Genomic DNA, 21,437 nt, shown 5'->3' with positions numbered 1-21,437 from the left:
GATTTAAACAGAGGTATGATACAGCAACAAGCCAGTCAGAAGTTGTGTGTTTGGCATTTTAAAGCCCCTTTAAATCCTTGTCACAAGGCCAGCTCTCAGTACCTAAAAAGGAAGTCTGCACAGACAATACAAACTAATCCTGGACACAGCCTGCCTCTGCAAAGATTGTGTAAATGTTCTTTATGGGCATTTCTGTGTGGTAGTAGACAAGGACATAAAATACTTTTAGGTGTGCCATCCCTGTTTTCCAAGACAGCTGAGCAAATGAACCAATCTCTGATCTGATTCAGAGTTCCAGCTATGCAATTTGTGATCTACATTTCTGAATTCTGGGTGCCAGTTTCTTCATCCATAAATATGGACAATATTTTGCTTTCTAATTAAACAATAGATTCTCTAGGGGTGGTCTATATCTGGTTCTTCCTTTACTCTGCTATTGTGTGGGGCCCAGAGCTTTTTGAGGAATCTAGGTTTATCATGGGGATCAAATAGCATGATAAACAACAGATTCTCTGGATAAAATGCAGGCTGATCAATGCAGTTATATTATCTGTGATGGTCATTGCAGATACATTCCTCATCCCATAGTTTCAAATACCGACACCACAATATAAGAAGCTTTCTTCTGTAACGGATCTGGTCATTCTCTGACTCTAATCACATTCTCCCACGAACAGAGAATTTGGCCTTTACCTATTTTGTTCTGCTCCGTCAACTGAAGCTAAGGTGATCATGTGTCCCAGTTATCTGGAGGTCTCCACTGTTTATCTGTGTTGTTGTGGCATTATTATTAATATCACTTCCTTTCACTGACAGATATGCCCCAGTTTGCATAATAAATTATATTGTTATCCTATTTGAGCATACATAAAGACTGAGCATAAGAACTAGAAAAATGTACATAGCTCTTTATGATTTTAAACCTTGATCTTTAAGTGAGAAGTCCTGTGAGGACAACAAACTTCTCTTATATCATTTGAGTAATTCTGTCTGTGCCTCACCTGTGATGTTTCCTGAATCAGGTTACGTCTCTGTCAGAGACTTAATTTCCTGCCCTAAAACTGCTTTCTGCTTGTCTGCAGGAAATCTAGGGTTCTACCAGTTTCCCCACCTGAAGAAATCCTGGAAGTCCCCAGGATCTGTAATCATGCATTCAGTAAATATTCACAGGACTGGCACTGCTAGCATGACATAAACTGCCGGCTGCACACTTATTGTTCTTTTTTTAAGGTTTTGTGGGGGTTTTTTTTAAGGATTTTATTTCTTTATTTAGAGAAAGATAGAAGGCAAGGGAAGAAGCAGAGGGAGAGAGAATCTCAAGCAGAGTCTTTGCTGAGCTTGGAGAGCTATGCAGGGCTCCCATGACCCTGAGATGATGACCTGAGCCAAAATCAAGAGTCTGACATTTAACAGATGGAGCCACCCCAGAGCTCCCCAAGGTGTGTACTTGTGAGCGAGAAAGAACAGTCTGGCCTTCTGAGAGGTCCCTGTCTAAAGAGAGAAACAGATACTAACTACTGCATCGAATAAATGTGTAGGGGTCAGTCTGAGGAAAGAACACAAAATAATGGTCCCTGAGAAGAAATGACAAGGAGAAATTCAAGAAATGACGATATCCTGGAAGCCAAGGCAAGTGAATTATAAAGAGGGAGCTGCCAATAGAATCAGATTGTTGGTAATAACTGCAAAATTGCAATTAGATTTATCAACTAGGTGGTTACTGATTACCTCGGGAATACCAACTTCAGTGAAGAACTGGCAAGAATTAAAGGCATACTTAGATTGGTTAGGAGGGAATGATTGAGTACACACCACATTTTTAAGTAGAACATAAAGGAGAGAGGATAATATAACTCAAAGGGGACATAGTCTAACTTTAAGGATTTTTTTTTTGTCAGTATTTTTGTTTCTTTTGAGCAGGGCTTATGTGCAGTGGTATCCTCACAAACCAGCTCCCTGGGGTGGAGTTGATGACCAAACACCCAATTTGTAGCTTTGGCCTATTGCCATGTTGTCAGTACTCCCACCATGGCTGACATCAGTTGTCAGTGTGACATTACTGATGCAGATAAGGGAAGAGACACAGAATCAGCCACCAGCTCTAGCACAACACTTTGTAGAAACCAGCACACTGGGAGTAGCTAAGGGTTTGCATGCAGAATGAACTACCTTATAGTGCAGGTTAAAGAGGAAGAGGGTAGAGTTGAGAAGAAAGGTCAAAAGATCAATGTTGGACAGGAGAAAAGATACCTTTTCTAATGAACTGAGAGGCAAAGAACCAGGTTAAAATAAATTGAGAGATAGGAGAAGAAGTTGAAAGAGCTCACTTCGTTGGGCTATTTTATCTGTAAAATAAAATCAATTAATGAAGACTTTGCTGACAGTGAGGAAGTTACAGTTGATATACGATACTGGATTGGAAGGAATAGTCAAAGTTTGAAGGAAAGGTGGATGTGGTAGGATAGTTGGGCAGTGTTGGGGTTCCACTGATACTGCAGACCAGGGCTCTGTACCAGTACCATTCTGCAAAGCCATGTGGAGTTCTCCAAAACTTAGCAGCACAAGTATAGGAACATAGAAATAAAACAATTGCATGGTTCTCGGGTTCAAATTTTGCAGGAGATATGGAGGGAGGACAAGAATTCAGGGAAGCAGTGCATAATGACAAGAGAACGTTCAAAGTGATAGGCAATGATGTCTAGGATGAAGAGGGAGAAAAAAAAAATAGAGCCAGAAGGAGTTGTTAAACTGAAAGAAAATGCTATTTCTAAGAGATTCAAAGCCTTAACGAGGTTGTAGAATAGATATGATAGAAATACGATGTTGAGAGATGAAATGTGGAGAAGGGTGCCCATTGGAGAATATCCCAGAGTAAACCAGTATAGAGGTAACTGACCTGTGCATGGTTATGAATATAACTGGCCAAAGCAGAATGGAGGTGGGAATCATGATAGTGAATAAGCTACGGTGTTAGGGAGTCATTCAAAAGGACATTGAAGTCACCCTGGATCTTGTACTGGATAATAAGACTTTAAACCACATGCTAAACTCTTTGTTATATGTAGGGGGGCTCACTCAGGTTGCAGCTGTTTGCAAAGAGAAACAGGGTACAGTTGAACAGTGTGCTCCTTAGAAGAGAGCATTCTATAAGAGAGTGAAGGAATAGCATTTGTTAAGGTGGTAATGAAGAAAGCTGGCCAGTAGATCCTGAGATAATAGGATTTTTTTTAATGAAGACCTTGAACTTTAGGAAACATGAGTGGACTCAGAGAAGAGCCCAGGTGTGGCTAAGGGGGGGAACGGAAAAGTAGATCTCTCTGAATATGAGAATGCATATAGGAGGGTTTTAGTTGGTTCCTGTGTGTGTTTGCTCAACTTGGTTTAGGTTTGTTAGTTTGCTTTGATTCTAACCATCCACACAAGCATATTTGAAGAATGTTTGTCCAAAAGACAGTCAGGGGGCAGCCTGGGTGGCTCAGTGGTTTAGCGCTGCCTTCAGCCCAGGGTGTGATCCTGGGGACCCGGGATTGAGTCCCACGTCAGGCTTCCTACATGGAGCCTGATTCTCCCTCTGCCTGTGTCTCTGCCTTTCTTTCTCTCTCTGTGTGTCTTTCATGAATAAATAAATAAAATCTTAAAAAAAAAAAAAAGGGAGTGACTCTTTAGGGAACAATAATTGAAATGTCTTCAGTTCCAGAAAGACATGGGTGTTCTTAATCATGTTCATTTGTCTTGTATGAAAAAGTTGCCATGAGTACATCTTCCAAGAAAAGAGAAAGTTCAAGGGTAAGATCTGAGATGAATCATGAGGTTCTAAAAAAGTATTTTTAGATTCATGTCTCAACTGCAAATTCTGGGACCCTAAGTAGGGTTTATGCACATGCTGGGCCCATATGCTAGCTGAAGAAGTAGCCATTGACTTCCTGAGCAGCTAGTGGTATTGACTTTGTCATGCTGGCACCAGTAAAGCATTGAACAGATTATTTTTAAGTAGCCAGAGCCTTGCTGGACATTTCAGTGTCATAGTGGGGAGCTGGGGCCACTCCTTTGGCAGAAATCGAAATATTTTACTTAATAGACAGTTCCATCGCCTGTCCTACTACAAAACTTAATAGACATCCACACAGATGTTTCTCATTGTTAGTAAATAGTAACTATAAATGTGGTTGGTGGTTATTATCATTGGTTAGGGATGAGAATTACATTTCTTCAGATCTGAGGAAAGACCCATGTAGTAAGGTCTTGTGTGGCAAACATCAGGGATTGAGGCACTCATACCATTTTCTTTCCCCAGGTGGGTTTACTCTTTTATGCTACCTTTCATTTTCTGGCTTAAACATTGTCCAGGAAATCCACCTCAACTAAACAAAGAGCCAGCTCCATGGCTTGAGTTTTATCCTTCCTCTTCTAAAGTTGACATTCCTTGAGGCCATGTCCTGAAATGACTCATCCTGCCCTAGATAAATGGTAGTAATCCATGTCTAACTCAGCAGTTAATCAAGTGATCACATTTTATGTCATGTCTGTGTATATGGTGATAGAGATGTAATAGGAGAGAGAGGTTGATTTTTGTACATGTATTTCTACTTCTTTTGAAACATGATTTTGTGTACTGACAAGTAAATTCTATAGGTGTAGGGGAAAGAGTAGCAACCAACATATTATTGTGTCAGAACTTTCATGTTACCGTATCAAAGAATGCTGAGAGAGATAACAGTGGATGTTACAACGTTCCTTTCAAATATAATGGCAAAGCTTTAATCAACTGATACAGATCCATCCGGATTGAAACGCAGCTTTCAAGGGTGAAACATGACAAGTGGTTCATTGAACACTACACAAAAGATAAATGAAGTGTATATTTTCCAATCACAATAGGAATTTTAAGTGAATGGAATGGAATAAACCCAGTTTGGAATTCAAAATAAATTCAGCTTGGAATGTGTCTTAGAGCCCCAAGGTTTACACAAAAGCTACACAAAACTCTCAGCACAAAACATGACACTAGGTGAAATTTCCCTGGCACCTGAGAGCCAGATATGGATTTCTGAAAGACCAGGGCACACACATGATCAAGAGTTATTTGTTGCTACTGGGGAAAGATCGGTACTTATTAATACCCTGGGGCAGGAGTAATATTCCACCTGATAGATGGAGTTGCTTATACTTTCTCAGAAGGTGGTATTTTTAGGTCTGTATTACCAGTAAAATATTTTCATCCTATTCCCATTTTGCTTTCTTTTGACATCTTCTTCAGTAGTTCTAAGTATTTTCATATGTCACATATAGTAAAACTGATTAGAAAAAAAGGAGAAGCGGTTAGAGAAAACACAAGAGTCAGGTTCCAGTAATTCCTAAGTAACCACTAGTAGCAATTTACCCACCTTCTTGACAAAGCTGTTTTCTCAAATTATAGATCCTCACAAGCTAGTACCTTTGCAGGGGAATCATAAAGGGAGAATAGACTTTGTGTGCAAAGCTGAAGAAGCAATTGGTAACTAACAATACATCTTCCCCAAGGTAAGTTCCAGTCCCCAAAAGACTGAATCTGCAGAATTGGAAAAACTTAACATATTTCTTAGGAGCTCTGAAATACTGGGTTAGTAGGGATGACAGACAGGTACAGGGGGCGAAACTTAAAAAGAGAGGTCATCTGTCCAACACACAGGAAAGGGGGAAGGATGAGAATAATGGAGAAAATAAAAGGTGCAGGGCTGTGGATTGAATGTACATGCTTAGAGCTGTGGTGGTTTGCAAGTGAAATGATGAAGTGGGTGAGCTCCAGGAATGCAGGATATGTTGAATTAATGATCAGGTTTAGCGGATTGCATGTTCTGAGTTTACAGTTGTTTGGGGGGGATGGAAAGAGTCCATTGTATTGCATGTTACATTTTTCCATTTTCAACAGTAGCCTGTGATTGATTATGTGGCCCCCATTCGCATTCAGGTAAAAACCAAGATAATGCCCTCTAATTCCACAAATGTTTGTTTTCCTGGCAGTGACAGACCTGCCTGTATTATAGTTTCAGGGGCAGTTCCACAATGTTTACAGTTTCCACTGCTTGGAGCTTTCTGTATATTTATCCCTGGATTAGACTCAAAGTAAGCTGATTTTTTTAAACTGCTGGGTAATTCTGACCATTTCATCTGGCGATTTTAGTACTATTGTTGCAGATGACCTGTGTATGTAGGGAATTACTAGATCACCCACTCATGGAAATGCCTTCTGATTATGAACACACTTTCAGCATGCAGACACTGAAGGTAAGCGGGGAAAAGAATATGGCACGATCTACCTCGGTGCCAGTTTTAGCTAAATAAGAGTGGGATTTCAGGCCAGTTGTTTCTTTTTTAAAAAAGTGCAGCGATTCAGTGTAGAAACAAGAGGTCTTTGAAGGAGTGAACATTCAGATGAAGCAACCGTGTCCTTCAAACCACATCCTTCCTGTTGCCTGTGGGAAAGGGGTGATATTTGTGTTGTGCTCAGAGCACATGCAGAATAGATCTGTGTGTATTTCCATAAATAAAAGGACATTGGGTGTGTTTGGCACCTGTGATGGCAAGAGTCGTTGATTGCTTCCGAAAGCTTTGTTCCAACTCCAGGATCAGCAGGATTTTTAAACACTGAACTAGGAACTGGACACTAAAGATACATACACAGGAACCTATGATAGCTTTAAGTTCTGAAGAGGAGGGCAAGGACTTGCAAACTTTGTTATAGCTGTGTCATTAATTACTACGGTTCAGGGGAAGGGATTTGACATGTCCTATATCCAACCTGCAGACTAATGAGCCCTGGTAGTAACATTTTGAGCTACTGCTTGTTGTTTCAGTGAGGATGTCCAGAATATATAGAATGGGACTATAAATTTTGCTAAAACCAAAATTTACTCTGTTTATATTGTTCCTACAGTTTACATAAAGCCACTGGTAGTGAATGATTTGATCACTTATTCAGAGGCAAAGTAGCACCCAATTTAAAATAAAAAAGTTTAAAATAGAATTAAAAGTTATGGGCAGCCCGGGTGGCTCAGCGGTTTAGCACAGCCTTCAACCCAGGGCGTGATCCTGGAGACCCGGAATCAAATCCCATGTCAGGCTGCCTGTGCCTTTGCCTCTCTCTGTGTGTCTCTCATGAATAAATAAATAAAATCTTTAATAAAATAAAATAGAATTAAAGTTATATTAAAAATTCAGCATGGATTTTTTAAATGGAATAGTAAAGCCATTTGCCTCCATCTTTCGCAAGGTGTAAATCAAGACCTTTCCATGTTGCAAATAGTACCAAGAGCTAAGCATGAGCATATTTTAAATTTTCCCGATGTTTCCAGATGCTCAATCCCAAACCTTTAATGAGCTTTGTCTATAGAGATATGGGAAATTTGAGTGTTTTTTTTTCTTTTCTATTATGCCATTCTCCAGAGCTTTTACTATAAAATGCATGGGACAGACATGATTTAAAGAGAGAACAAAGCCTTGTGTAATTCATGTTGGAAATCATGACTATTCGTAGGTCTCCTTACATATGATCAGAGGGGCCATTTCCTTGCATATAATGAAAATAAAGACCAGTAATAACTCTTGGGTTTATTTGAATGCAGCTTTTTTCTGTGTGAGTAAAATTTCCTTCTTTAAACAGGAGTGATTTAAACAGGAAAGTGATTTTGTTGAGAGGCAGGGTGCGTTTTAAAATTTTATTTTTGTTTCATTTACATTTGACTGAAATAGAGTTGAGAAGAACATGTGTTTATTTAGGCAGGGGTCTCCATTAATTACTATAATATGGAAATTATGTATTGTGAAATTTCAAGTAATCATAATTGTACTCAGGTTATCCAATTAAAGAAAGTACTCAGTTTAAGGATGAGAAATATGTCAAAAGCCCAAACTCTCCGTGAGGTGAAATGATGCCTATTTCTCAGAAAATCAAATGTGCTTTAGTTCTTAAAACAGACACTGTAAAGGAGTTCCTGTCTAATTCTGTGAGTGAAATTCTCTGTAGAGGGAATGCTGAACACAGAAGATGAGATTAGTGATAGATGGAAAAGAAATGCCTTCTCCTGTTCCCCTTGCTGGAGTCCTTTCCCACCAGCTCAGAGGGCCCTGCTTAGATCAGAATCCCAGATATTGCAGATCAGGTGGGAAGAAGAACATTTAAGTGATATGTATGGCATTAAACCTTAAGAATATAAATAAATAAATGAATAAATAAATATACCTTAAGAATGGCATGTTTATTGAATAACCATTAGTGTTTTAGGGCTTCTAAAACATTAGAAAGAAAGTATAACCCATGGATGATATAATGCATTTCATTAATAAGCAGTACAAAGTTTCAAACTGAAAGTCAAAATAAGAATTTATTTTTAGGGATCCCTGGGTGGCGCAGCGGTTTAGCGCCTGCCTTTGGCCCAGGGCGCGATCCTGGAGACCCGGGATCAAATCCCACGTCAGGCTCCCGGTGCATGGAGCCTGCTTCTCCCTCTGCCTATGTCTCTGCCTCTCTCTCTCTCTCTCTGTCTCTCTGTGACTATCATAAATAATAAATAAAAATTTTAAAAAAATTATTTTTAATCAAGTACAGAAAAAAACCCTCCTGATAGATTCCAAAAAATGAAAAAAATCTCTTACATACTGTCAGCCTAAATGAAGAACATTTCATTGAAATGGCTCCTACATTCAAAATTCATCATGGGGGCACCTGGGTGGCTCAGTCAGTGAAGTATCTGCCTTCAGCTCAGGTCATGATCCTACGGTCCTGGGATGGAGCCCCACATCAGGCTCCCTGCTCAGTGGAGAGTCTGCTCCTCCCTCTCCTCCCTGCTCATGTATTCTCTTGCTATCTTTGTGACTATCTCTGTCTCACTTTCTCAAATAAATAAAAATCTTAACAGAAAGAAAAGAGAAAATCCACCGTGGGAGAATCAGTATATATTATCTCTCTGTAGTATGGAAAATATCAAGAAGTGTTGAGCATGTTGAGTCTGGATGGAATTGTATGCACTCCTGTGTGTTACATGTACTCATGAAACAATTGGAGAAAATATAAACAACACCAAAAAAGTATATAACAGTGTAACATGTAAAAATAAATATTGTGAAGGTGAGGGAGGGAACCAGAGTTCATATGGGGAATTTCCAAGACATTGATTTTTATGACGGACTTTGAAAATGGGAAAAATGTATCCCCTGAGCAGAGGGCTAGGAAAGACATTCCAGACCATAAAATCCCTGAAAAAAAGTGAAAAATAGTTACTATTCCTATTCACATTCAGTTTTTGGTTCAAGGGACAGCATTTAGATACAATTCCACTTATTTGATCTTCTCCTGCATAAAATATTCCATTTCTTTAATGTTCCAGCCAAAGCTTGTGAAACCATGTAACTAACCATTTGATTTTTGCCAGGAGGTTTATAAAGATGCACTCTTCTGGAAAATGCTAAAAGGATCGACTGAAACCAATTTTCCTCCACTCTTGTGAAATGCACCTTTGCTCAGTCAGTTTGACTTGATAGCTAGCAAAAAATTTAAAAACCCAGCGGACATGTTTCTTGGCACCTATTGGCCATATGCCCCTAACCACTCACATATGCCCAATCAGTTGCATGAACAGATATGATAGCTCCCTACCACCACCACCTCCCGGTTTAAGTATTTCTACTGACTTACACAATCTCTCCTCTTGCATTTTTATAGTAAAAAGGATATAATAAAATCTGAAGACTTAGATCCTAGTCTTCCTGTCTTTGCCTACTAGATTTGTGACTCTGGTCAGGTCATTTAATCAATCTTCATTGCAGTGTTTCTTCATCAAGTTCTTACTCGTTAAGTACACTGAACAATCCAAATGCTTTGTCAGCAAAGCAAGTATTTGGGAATTAAAAATCTTCATTATTTAAAGTAAAAAATATAATTTTGTACAAATATAAAGTTCATTTCTTGCTGACCATGCAAGGGTGGCATGTATGATGACAATTCAAATGAGTTCTTTCTTACCTCGAAAAGCTTTGTGCTTACTGTGATAACATTCACAAACATGATTGTGCTTTATCAAACCTAATCTTTCTTTTACCTTGGCTTTTTTTAAAAAAAGATTTTATTTATTTATTCATGATAGACACACACAGAGAGAGAAAGAGAGGCAGAGACACAGACAGAGGGAGAAGCAGGCTCCTCACAGGGAGCCTGACATGGGACTCGATACCGGGCCCCCAGGATCACTCCCTGGGCTGAAGGTGGCACTAAACCGCTGAGCCACCCGGGCTGCCCCTTACCTTGGCTTCTTAAATGTGAGTACATCCCAGAGTAGAGAGCAGATAACACTTAAGAGATTATAAATATTACTAAGTTGCCATGTCAGTGGCATCTAAATATGCTTATGTGAGGAAGAGGTCCTTACTTCAATTTATTTAGCTATGCAGAAGGCATCATTATTTGGCTCATTTCCAAAAATACCAAATACATGAAGCATTTCCCTTCAGTAAGCATACAACAGTGCCTACGTGATTTCTATAGATACTTTATGATGAGGATAAAATTGTTTTCTAAAGTATAATCGAAAAAAAATCGAAAAAAAATTTAAAAAAATAAAGTATAATCGAATCACAGCTTTTATTTTAATTTTTCAAAGATTTCTTTTATTTTAGAGAGAGCAAGGGCAGGGAGGGGCAGAGGGAGAGCAAGAATCCCAAGCAGACTCTCTACTGATGATGCAGGGCTCCCTCTATCCCATGACCCTGAAGAATAGGACCCAAGCTGAAATCAAGAGTCAGACACCTAATTGACTTGAGTCACCCAGACGCCCCACACAGCTTTTAATTTTAAAAATTTTAATATCACCAGTATGTTTTTTGAAAGGTCAATAGTTCCGATTATCTTTAATAGAGAGGCTTGTTTTGTTTTTTACTTATTTTGGACATGTTATTTTTCAACTTTATCTTTAAAATATATAATGTTTCATGTTAACTGTCAAGTTCAACAATTGCAGATGTTTATTAAGCTCCCCTACCACTATTACTAAACTACACTTCTGCAAGTTAGAGTAAGAATAGCTAACATATATCAAACAATTTGTGTGTGCCAGGCAGTGTTTAATACACCATATGCTGTGTCTCACTAGACCAGTAGTATAAGAGGTAAAGTAATTAAATATGATCACTGTTCTCGGGGCAAATTGTGTGAGTTGTTTCTAGAACTAGATTGGGTATTGCTGTGGTCAGCATGACTCATCCAGGCCTCTACACCTCTTAGCTTCTACTGATTCTGGAACTTAAATAGGAGGTGCCAGCATACAGACCAGTAGTATGTTGCTTCCCTAAAGCACTCAATGTCAATTGAGTGCCCAGTTGTGGAACTCGCCAAAAACCCAGAGGCTTTCACCACAATAAGTCGGGAAGCAAACTCCTTTTTATGAATGGCTATATTTGGGCCCTTGGTTGATACTCACAAAAGCCAAGCTGTACAATCTCTGTTACTTTCAAATATGGTTGGAAGCCCACAAATCTGGCTTTTTGTCTTTCTGTAAATCAGAGTTGGCCGAAGTGAGAAGTCTTCCCTTTGTTGGTCATGTTGTAGATATGGGAACACTGGAACAGTGTCAGGTTGGCAAGAATGTCAACTTAGGAGGACATGAATACATTTTGGTCCTAATAAACCTCCTCTATTTATGGAAGGATATCTTGAGCTCCCAGTCAAGTGCAGTAAATGTAATCCGCTTTATCAAATATTTGTTGATAAGACACATGACAAATCCCAAACAGCATGTGAGGGGGGCTGGCATTAGCAAAAGCAGTCTTTTTTTTTTTTTTTTTTTTCAATATACTCCGGAGTGAGTTGTCTTATCACAATTTGGTAGTAGTTAAGAGTCCACTTAGAATCATGAACTAATGAGTTAAAAGCCAGAGTATGCCATTTATCTGACTGTTCATGCTGTGACATCACTGACCAGTAGACATTAGTTCCTTTGCCTGGAAAATGTGTACACCAGTAGAGCTTTTTTGAGGATTCAGTGAGACTGTACATGTAACATGCATCACACAGTTCCTTGTAAAAAGACCACATTTGACAAGTGTCAATGTTCAAAGAATTTATATTAATGAGTCACCAATCTGGCATTTTCTGCACACAGATGCTCCAAGCATATCTCAAACAGAACTCCTTCATCTTCCTCCCCTGATCCATTTGTGTTTCTGGATGTCACCTTTCAACTTCTCCCCTAATCCTCGAAGCTAGAAATTCTCATTGCTTACTCTTCCTTCTCTATTCCCCATGTATAATCAGTTACCAGGGTCTAATGATTTTCCTGTCTATATATTCCTCATTTTCCTCTCTTGCCAGGGCCATATTTTAGCCCTTGACATCTCTGGACCTGATTATAAAGCAGCCAATCACTTTTTCTCATGTGCAGTCTTGCCCGACATTCCCTATGTGACCCCTTGTCACTCCCTCCCTAGAACGTCCTTCCCTGACATGGTGACCCCCATGCTGCTCTCCTGAAAGTAGGGGGTCTCTTCTCTGATCTAGCTGCTTTCTGGCTCTCTAACATAATTTCCTTCCGCACCCACTTTGCACTTTGGACGTTACTTAGGAAATGAGTTTTTACAGTTATTTTACTATTAGAAAAAAATCTGGCTTAATCATTGTCTGCGGAATAATGACACTATATTTTCTTTGTTTTTGAGGTGTTAACATAGGATACTTTACCAAATAATTTTGCCGCTTTTCTACTACCATTGTGATGAAATTAGAACATGGGAAGTGAATATTAAGTCAGAAGCTAAAACCAGTAAATTACTGACCATTTGTTTCCCAAAATATGAGAAGTTTGAAATAACATGTTAGGTAGAAATATACCCATATGAGCTAAAATTGAATACACTTCTACCTAAGATGGATGCAGACACACTAAAGTAGGGTGTTTTGTTTTTTTGTTTTTTCGGGGGTTTTTTGTGTTTTTTTTTTTTGTTTTTGTTTTTGTTTTTTACAATTTTATTTATTCATGGGAGGCAGAGACACAGGCAGAGGGAGAAGTAGGCTCCTCATAGAGAGTCCGACCCCAGCATCACGACCTGAGCTAAAGGCAGACGCTCAACCACTGAGCCACCCAGGTGTCCCTATTAGTGTAATTTTTAAATTATACTAGAGAATAACATATATATATATATATATATATATATATATAGTAGGCTGGAGTAATTCCACCCTATGCAGCCTGATGCACTTGTTTCTTGTTAATTGGACATACACCTTGTTTCTATAGATAGTCATACTTTTTATGTCAGTCGCTGCATAAATATAGTATAGTTGTCTCCATCTATTTTCTTTTTAAAATTTTATTTATTTATTCATGAGAGACACAGAAAGAGAGAGGCAGAGACACGGGCAGAGGGAGAAGCAGGCTTCATGCAGGGAACCCGATGTGAGACTAGATCCTGGTGCTCCAGGATCAAGCCCTGAGCCAAAGACAGATGTGCTTAACCGCTGAGCCACCCAGGCGTCCCGCCTCCATCTATTATATTTTAAGCTTCTTGACAAGGGAACTCTTACAAGACTGAATTTCCCCTGTGTTTACAAAAGACAAAACACTTTGTAATCAATCTGTAAATGCTTGTTGCCTGATTGAGGGTCAGATAGCTAATTTTGAATTATTTAACCAAAGGTAATGAGAGTTTTGTTGCCTGGCTAAATATTTTAGAAAAGCTTCTTCCCCTACAATGTAGCCTAGAGTATGCAACTATTTCAAGGGGTTAAAGGTAGATTGGATTTCTTTCTTTCTTTATTTATTTGAGTGCTGCTAGTTTGAATCCAAATTAGCAAATGTGTGGCTTGACTTTTGAAATGTGCACATTATCCCTTTTTTAAAATGTACTAAGCAGTATCAGAAAATATTGCTAAAAACACTAGCATAAATCTCTTTAAACTCTTTCATACTCCCATGGTCTAGCACACGAGTCAGCAAACTGTAGCCCTCAGCTAAAAGTCACCTTACTGCCTGTTTTGTAAATAAAGTTTCATTGGAACACAGCCAGGCTTATTCATTTGCATTTTGCTGGACTACTTTTGCACTAAAATGGCAGAGCTGAGCAATTGCAACAGAGGCTGCAAACTAGAAGCTCTTGGGCCCTTTAATGAAAGGGCCCTGATGTAGCATATTAGCTGTTGTAATATTTTGTCTAGATGTGGTTATATTAATATGTAATTTTGGTGCGTTGTAAGCAGATATATGTTTTATCTATGAATTACAAATAATATTCATATTTGCACTGAACTTCTGAATTAAAAGTATTGGTAAATTTGTAATATCCATGGAATTAATGAGCCATATTGCTAAACTAGACTACATTTATTGGCCATTTAGTTCCTTTCTACTTTCTTATATTTTGACTAATTCTGATTTGCCTTTCTAAAAATATGGCCACCATACAATTTAAAATATTAAAGTAGCTTCTTTGTCTAGAGAGTTCTTTTTTTTTTTTTTTTTTCCATCTAGAGAGTTCTAACCAAGTAGTTGGTTAGAACATTTGGGGGGACAAAACCCATCTTTATGGCCTCAAAAATTATTTTCCTGATTCTCTACCAGACACACGAGTGATGTGTAGTGGACAGAGCGTGTGGATGAAATCAATGGACAGTAATCCTGTTTTCAGTTGAGTGTAAAATCCTGGACAATCTCTGTTTTGGTACCCGTTCTGTAAAAACAGTCGTGACAATAAATGTCTTACCACGTCAACTCCAAGAAATGATGTGCTGATGAAACTATATGTTAGTGAAGAAATAAAGTCAATTTCTTATTTATTACCACAAGGCCTGATAGATAGCAGTGCTTATCAGATTTTTATTGTCTAAGTTAATAATGATGCAATAGCCTTCCAGAACAATAGAAGTGTAGCCTCTAGAGTTAGCAGCTTCTTCTGGGTTTGGATTCTGGCTCCACCATTCACTATCTCTGCCACTTCACACACATTAATTAAACTCTACGCCACAGTTTCACAGAGTTTAACTACAATAAAACTCACAGCCACAGTCCTCTGTATGAGAAGGATAATAACAGTGCCCACTTCATAGGCCTATTATGAGGATCAAAGGGTAAAATTCAAATAAATGCACTTGGCACATAGGCAGCTCTCAATAAATGCAAGTTATTATCATGTAGTAATATAAATTTTAAGTAAAGAAGGATAGACTATTTTGAAAATAATTCATCCTGAAAGATCTTCATCTTCTGTTTGGATATAATTGTTATTCTGAGTAGCCTACCCCTGACTCTCCGAAAATGAGTTATTAAAATGTTCTCTCATTTCAAAATGTCAGTTTCACAATTTCTTTGCCTATTGAACCCTCGAGAGTGAGGTACTCTCTCTGACCTTTTTTGGTATCACCAATTGTTTAAAAGTCTCTGTTTAATTTTAAAAAGCTTTTGTGCTACTTTTCCTTGATGCTTATTATAGGTTTGGAATCCCATGCTATAAAAAGTATTTGTCTGTATGTGCTTTTATAATGAAAGTAATTTAATTGGGCACTCTGCCCCCGCAGACCAGCAAGGGTCAAAATGACTTTTTAAAACGAGAGAGAAGTAATACAGAGAGGGAGGGAAAAAAACCAACAACCTTGCCATTTGCTTTCAGCACTGACGTATGCAAGCTTCATTAAGACCAATGGCGAATCTCCCATGTTGGATATTTGCAAACCCGTTCCACTGATGGACAAGTTCTCCACGTGTGTTCTCCTGGAGTAGACAGCTAATCACCCCACATTGGTTGTAAAGTCTCTGCCTGCCCATTTTGAGAGTGCTGGGACAAGGGCATGTTAAACACACTACATCAGATAAACTTATTATTTTGATGGGAATTCATGCTGCCTCTAAGCTTGCTTGTTGAACTTGTCAATATTAACCTCATCACTCTGTAAGAGTACAAGAAAAAAATGCCTTTCCTAAAGAGGGGATACCCCGGCCAAATTAATTTACATAACCTACTTCCTTTTCACACAGTGTCAGCAGGATTCTAGAGGCAGCCACTTCTGCCTGTTGTTGATAAGGGCTTCTCATAAATGGAACCAAGACTGTATTTCTCTCAGAACAGACACACACTTTGTGTCACCCCCACTGACAGAAGCAAAATTTAACATTAGTGGTCAGGGTTATACACCATTGGAATGAGACTAGGATCGAAAAGAATGAGATCTTATGGGTTCTGGCAAAAATCCCAAATTTCTGATTCGTGTGACGTGAAGATATCCCTATTTCATGGCCAACTCTCTGGAAAAGGAAATAATGCAGATACAATGGAGAGAGGGGAAGCTAGATCTTCTGGAATATGCCATGTGCATCTGTCCATATTCCTGACTCAATTTGGTTGAGTGAGTCTTTCAGATCATCTCATCTTTGTTTGTCCCATATTTTTTATAAGTTCATAAGAGTAGTTCAATTAAGGATTAGGTAGATAAGTTGCTTTTCAAAATAATTAAAATAGCATGAACTGACCAGTCTATATAAAATGAGGCAAAAATGTTGTATTCCCTTGTACTTGAAGGTGGCACAGTTAATGGAATAACAGATCTTTCCTATTTGTATATTCCCAAGTCAGAATGAACATTTTGGCACAAAGTCTCAGTTTTTCATTCTGATTTTGACTCCAGGGTCTACTAAACTACATCAAGGAGACAGTCTCCGCTGTACATACACACCCATAGGTGCATGCACACTCATATATATTCTTGAAGCCATCAGAAAGACTGTGTTTATAGATGAAGCCAAATGGATTCATTCATTCAGAATATTCTGAGTGCTCACTGTGTCTTAGGTGTTGTCTAGACCAACAGCTCTCCAAGTGTGGTCTGTTGAGCTGTGTGTGTCTTCGAGACTTTTTTAGGGAGTAGGCCAGGTCAGAGAGCATTAGGTTATAATACTAAGAGGATGTGCACTCTGTGGACATTTGCACTGATGAAGGTAAATCAGTAGTAAGTGAAACTACGGTCCCTTAGTAGGAATCCAGGCAGGAACACAGAACTATACTACTTGCTGCCATTCCTTACTGCCCCTTGCCCACACATTTTTCAGGTAAGAACATTTGCAATGAAGCAGTTTTTTTCTTTTTCTTAATCAACTAATGTTGTTAAATCTCCATCCTTGAGTACACAAAAATTTTAAAGATTCGATGTTTTTAATACATGTGAAACATGCATGCATTTCTGTTTCATCATGCTTCAGAAGCATGATGTTCGTCTTGCAAAGGGAACACATGTAGTTGTTTGAAATGCAACTGAACTAATCATGTCTTCATGGGACACCATTTGTACTTAAAAGAACGACTAACAGGTAAACTTGGGTTATTCAGACTTTTATAGGTATTTTCTCAATGATGAATGAAATTAACTGTTACTTCAGGGAAAATGGTTGACAGCATTTGTTGCCAATGGTAAAATTTAAACTTTCAAGTAAAAATGAAAATTGTGACAAAATTAAATCCACCACCGTGAGTTTGACAGCTTTGTAGAATTTAAAGAACTTTCTGACAAGAGGCTGTGATGTTAATTAATGTGACTTTTTTTGTATTACATAATGAAAAGTGTTGCCATTTGGAAGATCTACATAATTCAGTGAACCAATGTAAAAATGTGAAAATCATGGGTAAAGATTCATTCAAAATACAAGGGATTCCAATATAACATAGTTTGAAATTTTGTAGGTATGGTTTTGATTCCACACGCATCTTATATTTAAGAAACCACTACTGTTGAGTTTGGGTGTACTTTCTCCTTTTAAAGATTTATTTATTTATTTTAAGATGAATTTATTTATTGAGAGAGAGAGCACGAGAGGAAGGGGCAAACGGAGAGGGGAAGCAGACCCCCCTCTGAGGAGGGAGCCTGATGCAGGTCATGATCTCCCAGTTGACCTGCCAAAACCAAGAGTCTGACACTCAATCGACTGAATCACTCAGGCACCCTGGGTGTGTTTTCAAAGTAAACAAGAAACATGTTTCTTAAAAAAAAAAAAAAAAGACATGTTTCTTCACATATATCAACTGAAACAACACATCTCATAACACATTGAATTCAGAAACAAGTATCTCCTATAAGGCCGGACATTAATGCAATTTGAAAAAATGGAGAAGAGTACTACTCTCACCAGTACCCTTTTTGCTTTAGAAAATATAGCCATTTTTCCACAAAAATACATTATTTATGTTGACATGTAATTGACTTATTTTAGATTATTCTTTAAATTTTCAGTTTTACCTTTAACATGGTAAATATTGCTATCTATGCCCCTATAAACCAAAGGTCTTTGGTATACTCGATAACCTTAATGGTGTAAAAAGAACTAAAATTTTGAGATGCAGTGTTTTAGATGTGGGGAGTGCAGACTCAAAGCCATGCTCTTCGCCTTCACAACTTCATAGAAGTAGAACAAGCAACGCAGCTGCTACATTTTGTGTGACACTGAAGTAGAAGTTCTGTAAGAGGCTATAGGACAAGACACAGGACTTGTAACTCACAGAAGTGGGACAGAGAAGGCTTCTTAAAGAAAGTAACACTGTATCTGAGTCTTTATGTGTATCTGAATCTTGATATCCATCTGAATCTTGACATTTGAGTACATAGTAGGCCAATAAGGAGCATGTGGGAATCCTTGTAGAGATCATGCTGTTCAAAGAAACTGATTATAAGAGTCCATCCTGTGTTCTGGAAACTACAAATTTAGGTTATATGAGTGAGTCGCGGTGCTGAAGCTGGAGCAGTGGAACTTGAACATGGTTCTGACCATGGAGGAACCAACTAAAAGATTCCTATTGTAGAAGGCCAACTCTAGCAGTACCCTGGAGACTCATGTGGGCACTGAGAAAGACTGTCAATCACAGGTAGGAGTGGGGAGAATAAAGAGGTAGATTTGAGCAGTGATAGTGGTGTTACATTTCTAGGATTTGGTAGCCCACTGAATGCAGAGGATGATGAAGAAGGTGAAAAAACATAGCTGTTAAGTTTTTTGGCATAGGTCGTTGGATAACAATGGTGCCATTCTTTGCATGAAAGAAAGGAGGGAAAAATTGGGAAAGGATTGTGTTGATTAGTATACTTGAACATTTTGAGCTGTGTATGACTGGATCATCAAGTGGAGAGAGCCAGTAAGCACTTGAATGTACACCTCTGTTAGGAGGAACACAGAAGCTGAAAGCAGAGACAGGGATGCTGTCAGTACAGAGATATCCTTTGGATCCACAGTTCTGGCTGAGACATGGGGCATAGGGTGAGGATAGATGAGGATTGAGGCTATCAGTCAAAGAGCTACACAGAGCAAAAGGAATTATGCTGCAGGTGATGTTGGCTATTGTAGTGACTATTGTCTTATTTAGAAGAATTTCAGTATCAACCTTCTGTTTTCCCTAAGGCTGAAATTAAGAAGGACCCCAGCAGTTGATCTGTTTACAAATGAAGAATTCAGTGGTTGATTCTCCTCCACGGTTGGTTTCATATGCTATCATTATATGTTGATATTTGTATGCATTCTTTCATGTGAGTAAGAATAAAAGAGTGGGGAGAAAAAGAGATGGAAGGGCATGGAGTGTAGTGAATGTGAATGTATATGGAAACTGTGAACATTTTGTAGTACAAATCTGCTCTTTTTAAGTATTTGGCAGCATTTAGATAATTTAAAACATTTTAATTTTGGTTTAGAGTCAAATGTATCTTTTGCCAACCATTTATGATCTACAAATAGCCATTAAAATTGTTCCCTCCAAAACATTTAAAAATCTTTACTGCTGTCCTCAGTAGTTTGACAGAAATGTTAGTCCAAAACTGAAAAATTAACCAATAACCAGCCATATGTGCATACTGTAAAACATTATGGATTTAGAATATGACGAGTAAGTATAAACAGGCTCAACACAATTATTTAGCAACCTTTCAATTTGAGTTCTAACAGAGAAAAATCTCTGAGTCCAGAAAATGCTCAGTGACATAATCACAGGACACAGCCAGCTTGAGCAGAGGACTTTCTTCCATAGAAGAAAGTTGCATTTGGTTGGCCCCCTACCCACATGCAGATAAAATTAAGAGATTCACATGAAGTTGTTTAAAACATATTGCATTTAGATAATCATAGTTAATATTTCATTTGATTAATTGGGCTAACTTTATCCAGAAAGAGGAACAAATGTCATTTTAACCTTGCTTCCATTCTTAGAAGTGATATTTTCCCTCCAGATGTCTCCATTGCCTAAATGCCATTTTATTCAAAAAAGATTTTATGTCATCTTATCCTTTCATCATGTTTTTATGGTCATTTAATTGAGTTGTCTACATGTTTCCATTCTCTCTAGCTCTCTACCTGTTTGAGTTACCACTCCTAATCCTAAACTGTATCATCAATTATCTCCATCAGCCCTGAGCCAAAGTGGAGACTGGGTCCAGCTCCAGCATCTGGACAGCTCCCCAAGTATGCAAGGTAGGAAAAGGCTCCAAGGTCAAGAGGGATGCAGAGTAGAAGGGAATGAAGACCCCTCCCCAAACCCAGGGTGTCTTCAGCTGTCTCATAGATTTATGAGCAAAAGGAAGGAATTGAGACAAAAAGTTCTATTAACGGTAGGCAAGTGACTATTTGCACGTATATACTTGACATTCAATATGCATCCAAGAAAGAAATATTTATTATTAGTTAGTAAAGTTCAAGATAGAGAGCCATAGCCATAAATTCCTGTTTTGCTATCACCTCTGAGGATGCACATAAAGGTACTGTAGTTTCATCACAAAGCACATTTGTTTTCATTGAGAGGGGAAAACATTGAAGTAAAATTAAAGGTAAGACTAAATGGGAAATTGGATTGAGTCAAGAAGTAAATTCAAATATTAGCATAGGTATGGCTTTGCTACACTTTCCTTAGGTAGGGAAAGGTGAAACTCTCATCCTATTTCTGATCTGTCAGATACTGCCAGGGCCTTTTACCAACTTTATTTCATTAAATCCACTTTAACATAAAGCATTTGCTCTCTTAGGCTTCTTTGTGTAGATATTAAACTGAACCGAACTCAGTTCTAGATGTTGTGGCTCCAAATTTTATTTTTATTTAAGCAGTTTCTCAAATGAGAGAAATTACCGTATCCCACAGACTGTCCACACTTGCATGACATAACAGGTGCCATGCCAGTCAATTGCCTGTTATTTTCATCCATGACATGACTATTACCTCCATCTCTGGCTCTATGAAGCCAAACTTTTACTCTTGGAGGACAACTAACCTAATAACCATGGATATCCAAGCATTCAGATTTTGGTCTTTAAAAATCACTTGCCATTTAAAGGAAAGAGTTCCTCTTGGAGAAATAGCCAGCTCCAGGTCTGAGAAAGGAAATGGTCAGAATGAGCCTAGAGTGTCTTGTTGCACCAATAGCGAGGAAGACAGAGTCTGCTGAGGTTCTAGCAAAATGATCCGGAGCC

General features: G+C 38.4%; 1 protein-coding gene across 32 annotated transcripts in view; it reads left to right on the top strand.

Moving 5' to 3' along the window:
* CHRM3 (cholinergic receptor muscarinic 3) overlaps positions 1–21,437 on the top strand; it is a 502,174-nt gene that overhangs the window by 309,088 nt on the left and 171,649 nt on the right. For 3 of the 32 annotated variants that reach the window (XM_049108906.1, XM_049108898.1, XM_049108896.1), the window contains 2 exons: positions 19,389–19,461; positions 20,323–20,447. The exons of 22 other annotated variants lie outside the window; for them this stretch is intronic. The gene's annotated coding sequence lies outside the window, so the exon portion shown is untranslated. Of the gene's footprint in view, positions 1–18,704; positions 18,862–19,388; positions 19,462–20,322; positions 20,448–21,437 lie in introns of all 32 variants that reach the window. 7 more of the 32 variants (XM_049108907.1, XM_049108899.1, XM_049108900.1 and 4 more) reach the window with 4 other exon arrangements.

Source organism: Canis lupus, chromosome 4, assembly GCF_003254725.2.
Source record: "Canis lupus dingo isolate Sandy chromosome 4, ASM325472v2, whole genome shotgun sequence".
Lineage (NCBI taxonomy): Eukaryota > Metazoa > Chordata > Mammalia > Carnivora > Canidae > Canis > Canis lupus.
The sequence above is the reverse complement of the archived record's forward strand: the minus strand, read 5'-3'. Positions and strand labels throughout refer to the sequence as shown.